This window comes from Sinocyclocheilus anshuiensis, unplaced genomic scaffold (genome assembly GCF_001515605.1).
Source record: "Sinocyclocheilus anshuiensis isolate Anshui unplaced genomic scaffold, SAMN03320099.WGS_v1.1 scaffold2053, whole genome shotgun sequence".
NCBI classification, from domain to species: domain Eukaryota; kingdom Metazoa; phylum Chordata; class Actinopteri; order Cypriniformes; family Cyprinidae; genus Sinocyclocheilus; species Sinocyclocheilus anshuiensis.
In genome coordinates, this window is record NW_015558795.1 from 540,648 (window position 1) to 545,808 (window position 5,161).

Sequence of the window (5,161 nt, forward strand, 5' to 3'; positions counted from 1 at the left end):
AGATGAACTAAACAGTGATCAGAGAGCCCCAAAGCTGCTCGTGGGACAGAGTGATATGCATTCTTTATTGTGTAACAGTGATCCAATATATTACTGTCTCTGGTGGGACATGTGATGTGCTGTCTGTATTTTGGCAGTTCACGGCAGTGATTTGCTTTATTAAAGTCCCCGAGAATGATTAAAACAGAGTCCGGGTGTTGTTGTTCTGTGTCTGTGATCTGATCAGCGAGTTTCTGTAAAGCTGAGCTCACGTGTGCTTGCGCAGGAATGTAAATACTGACGAGAATGAAAGAGCAAAACCCCCTGCGGCGAGTAGAAAGGCTTACCGTTAGTGAAAAGCACTTCTAGATCTGAACAGCACATCTTGTTTAACACAGTTACATCTGTACACCACCTCTCATTGATGTAAAAGCATGTCCCGCCGCCGCGTGATTTCCCCGTTGATTCTGCGTCGCGATCTGCTCTGAACAGCTGAAAGCCCGGGAGACTCAACGCGCTGTCCGGAATGGCGTCTTTCAGCCAGGTTTCCATGAAACACAGAGCAGCAGAGTTTGAAAAATCCTTATTTGTCCGGGAGAGCAGGAGTTCGTCCATTTTGTTGGGTAGAGAGCGGAGGTTCGCCAGATGGATGCTAGGCAACGGCATCCTGAATCCGCGCTGCCTGAGCTTCACGAGCGCGCCGGCTCGCTTCCCCCGTCTGCGCGTCCTGAAGCGTCTGAACAGCGCCGCTGCTCCCCCGACTACAATGTCCAGCAAAACATCAGAATAATCGAAAACCAGTGAAATATCGGGTGGTGTGTACTGCCTAATGTCCAGCAAATCGTCTCTGATGAAACTGATTGCAGGGATATAACTAAAGACAGGACAAACTAACAAAAACATAAAAACAACTGCGGTGCACGCCATGGAGGCAGCCATCACCGTCGGCGCCATTTCACAACTCAACACAATACTAAAGCAAGAATCAAAGTTACACCTTCTTTCTTTGCATGAACATTTGGGCGGTTTTATCCAAATCTTCCCACACAGTGACGTAGACATGTGGGAGCATGTTTAAACGAGGCGTTTTAGGAGGGCATGGACGAGTCTTAACTTTTATAAAGAATATCTCTTTGAGTTTGAGACTTCAGTCTTTGCAACTTTACAGATCTAGAGAAAGGAAAACTTGAAATCGCATCATATGAACCCTTTAAGTGCAAACGTTCATGTGAATCTTTATACAGGTGTGTCATCATGTGTTAATTGTGTTATACTCAGATGTGTGACCTATGTTGCAGTTACATATTGTTAATCATTTACTTTGGTGCAATATGATGTAATTTATTCGGTATACAGTTTGGAATGTGAAAGATTTCAAATGTTACGGTACTTTGTTTCTTATACATGAATGCAAACTTATATGCACTGTTATTTCATACGTGCTTGTTACACTAGTGATGCATATGTAAAATATTCATTTTTCAATGTACTTAAATTTAATTTGTTCTTTTCAGTTTTACACTACTTCCAGTCATCCATTAAACGAAGTGAACTGAGTATGCAAGGCACATTGGGGTGGCAGAACAGTGGTGTCTTTCCAGAATGACTATGTGTTTCAGCTCTAAACTTTTGCTTGTAGTGTTTTCCTGTCTCTTTAACTTAAATATTTATGGTTATACGAAGGAGAAATGGCTGCACACTTTCCAATCACTCACCAGCCTCTGGCTCCTCTGCTCCTAATAAGGAATTAACAGTACCAACTGGTACTCACAGAATAAGATTTATGTAATATAAAACAGGCAGAGATAAAGTTACTTGGCACTTAATGGACCCATTTGGTGCAAATGGGTCCCAGCTCTCAAAACAGCACTCAGAGAGTGAGAAGTATTCCTAAGCGCTACGCAATGTGTCCAATAATATTTAGATTTCATAATCCAGCCGGTCTGATTTATTTCCATGTGAGTATGTGACCTCAATTTCAAGAACAAACTCAATGTGGGTTTGGAAACATGTCCGTATTTGTTACCGTAATGCTTTCCGAGGCAGGTTGAGCCGAATTTGTGTAGACACTTTGTAGAGGAATCGTTCCACCCTTCTTTCACTCCTGACTTGAGACCTGTGAGCGGTTGTCAGAGAGAGAAAATGTAAAATGAAAGGAAATAAAATATCATAGAGGGGTTTAGCGGCATTGACACTTCGATTCATCTGTCTATGCTTACCATACATCTTTCACTGCCATGGGTCCTCCCTTGGGTGGCCTGAGAGAATGGGCCTGCCGGGCCAACGTAATACTCCACTATAAAATAAATAAACCGCTCTGGCTCTCTGAAGTAAAATACGTGTTTGGAAAGGCCTTCATTTGTAAAACTGCCAGCAATAAGAAATGTTTTATCAAAGTCTATATGAAAACAGAAGAAAAAGAAAGGTGACTATGGGGAGGAAATGGAACAATAAGTGGGGGAAAAAGAGACAGAGATCTGACTTTTATTTATTTGAAAGTATCTTTCAAGTCTAAGCTTTATAATATAATAAACATTAGAGTATCTCACTCAGTCCCTCACACAGAATAAAGAGCAGCAGGGGAATATGGGTTCCTTCTGCTGCCGCATACTGACAGAACTCTGAGTAAATTCCCACAGAACAGAGACAACTCATCTTCCACATTGAACTGTGGAATAAACGTTACGAGATCACCTTTTTCCTGGAGCCGAGGGAACATGTTTGACATGTCTACATTTATCTACAACAGAGACGAGAGTAGAACTACGTGACTTTTCTCTTGTGGGAGTGCATGAAAGAGGCATCCACTTTAAGTACATCAAGGTGCTAATAAATAATTGCACGATTTTAATGAGATTTAAATCATCAAACTGTTATAATGGCTTTTTTCCCTGATTGAAGATTAGAGTATGTTTGTGTTCTGTAGCGTGATTCAGAGGAGAATAGTTGAGTGATGTGCAGACGGTGAGATAGCAGACCACCTCACAGCAGGACAGACGACACACTTTGTAATCATTGTGAATACTGTGTTCTGGCTGGAAATGATTCCAGCTCCTGTTAGCTTTTGTCCTTCATGTATCAGTGTGAGAGTGAAGAGACACAGCTCAGACCTAGCAGTGCAAATAGGTATGTGGCTTAGTATTTATGTATACACACACACATACTGTAATACTTTTAGGGTTGAGGTAATGGTGGGAGATAGATGCATCATCTGTAACCCCATGATAAAATCCATGTGGCTGTTTTGGACTTATCTTGGACTTGCAGTAAAGACAGCACCAAGCCTCAAGCAGAGGCATCACACATACGGATTGTTAGTGCCACTCATATCAAATATGTCAGGCTTGGACTTTGTTTATTATAAATTCTTTCAGGAAAAGAGAAGAAAACTATGTTCTAACTTTATATATAGTATATCCATATCCATAGCATCTCCATACTCTTAGACTGCCAGGGGATCTGGGGTAAATCTCTGTTCATTGTGAGTAGCCTATTTGTGATATAAGTTTGCAATGGTTCATGATGCGCCTTGTCACTCCAGTGTTATTGGTAGAAGATCCCTCACATTAGCACATAGATATGTCACACTGGTCATTCCAATAAATGAATGTGTATAGAGAAGCTGTGAAACAGAGGTTGGCAGAGGCTGTAAAATATCCAGATGACCAGATGATGTCATACAACAACAAAAAAAGCTAGTGGGAAAAAAAAAATGGTTTGAATGCAATTTTTGTTGCATGAAAATAATTATCAGTGATCACACTTAAAAAAATATAAATAAATAAATAAATAAATACAAATTCAAAACCATAAGTGACTAAGTGGCTGTCTAGGTGGTAACAGATGGGATAGTTCACCCAAAAATGAAAATTCTGTAATTTACTTTTCTCTTCTGCTGAATACAAAAGATGATGTTTTGAAGAAGTTTTGGTGACCACGAACTTCACTTGTATTAAAAAAAAGAAAAAAGAAAGAAAAAATAGACATCAAAACATCTTCTTTCATGTGGCGGAAGAAAGGCAGTCATACAAGTTTGGAACTACATGAGGGTGAGTAAACGATGACAGAATGTCCATTTGAGTGACAACATTTGTTCTGGTGCTACCACATTATGAGCCTGCCTTCTAAACTACAAAAGCAATGTAAAATAAATACTGTCTTTGCGATTTAATAAGTGCATTTATTTTGACAAACTTCGCTCTAATTTTCAAAAGAATGTTGTCTTTGGGGAGGAAAACAGTCTCTCTTTTTGCAATCTTTGAAATAAGCTCTCTTGGTCTCTGTCTCTGTATCTAATCTTTTTACAAAGAGGTTTGGCATGCCATTTGAAGTGCTGATTAAAATCAGCTGATTAAAATCAATATAATCATGCTTTGATCCCAGCAGTCAGGGTTTCCAAATGAAAGACAAACACATTCACCATAAGTACATAAGAAGATACTGTCAAAACAGATTCTAATTTGATTTCTTGCTTGAGTAAATATGTCTCTAAGAGTAGCATGATTGCAAGTTCATGGGAAGCAGGGTGAAGGAGGAAACAGCCAATCAATGTCAAAAGCAACACAGATGAAATCTTGCCATGACACCTCCATACAAAGTTGTAACAATGGATTATTGTTTCCGCTTTATATCTCGGCCCTATGCAGTCTATCCAGTTGTTGAATTTAAATTCGTGTTTACCTCTGACCTTGTGAAGAATCACAATGACAAAGTGTTATGTTGCTCTTTTGTATGATTGAATTGGTATATTCTTTGATGTGCCTAATTTCACATACAGCTTAAAGATATAGTTCACTCAAAAACAAATGAAAATTCTGTCTGTAACAAAGTTCGTAGTCATGGGAAGAAGGAGGCGGGAACCGGCGAACATTTCAAACTTTAATAAAATAAACAAACACAAAACGAAAGTAAAGCGGCAGCCCCTCGCGGACGACTGCCGCACACAAAACACAAAATAAAGTCCAGGCCTGGTCCTCTCTCGTCCAACACTGTCGTCACTCCTCCTTTTATCCTTCCAGAGCTCCTCCGTGGGACTCGAGACGGTGAGTGGCGCAGGTGTCGTGCATTAGCATTTTCTCCACCGGCCTCGCTCCGTTCCCACGGCTCTCGGCCCCGCCCCTCTCGTCACACTGTCTGAAGCCTGTATGACTTCTTTTTTGAAGATTTTTTAAGAATGTTCAGC

The 5,161-nt window shown here is 40.4% G+C and overlaps 1 long non-coding RNA gene across 1 annotated transcript in view; it reads left to right on the top strand.

Annotated features, from left to right (window-relative positions):
• LOC107681505 (uncharacterized) overlaps window positions 1–5,161 on the top strand; it is a 16,260-nt gene continuing 11,099 nt past the window's right edge. The window contains exons 1-2 of the long non-coding RNA XR_001633261.1: window positions 1–14; window positions 1,258–1,259. This is a non-coding gene — a long non-coding RNA (uncharacterized LOC107681505). The remainder of the gene's footprint in view (window positions 15–1,257; window positions 1,260–5,161) is intronic.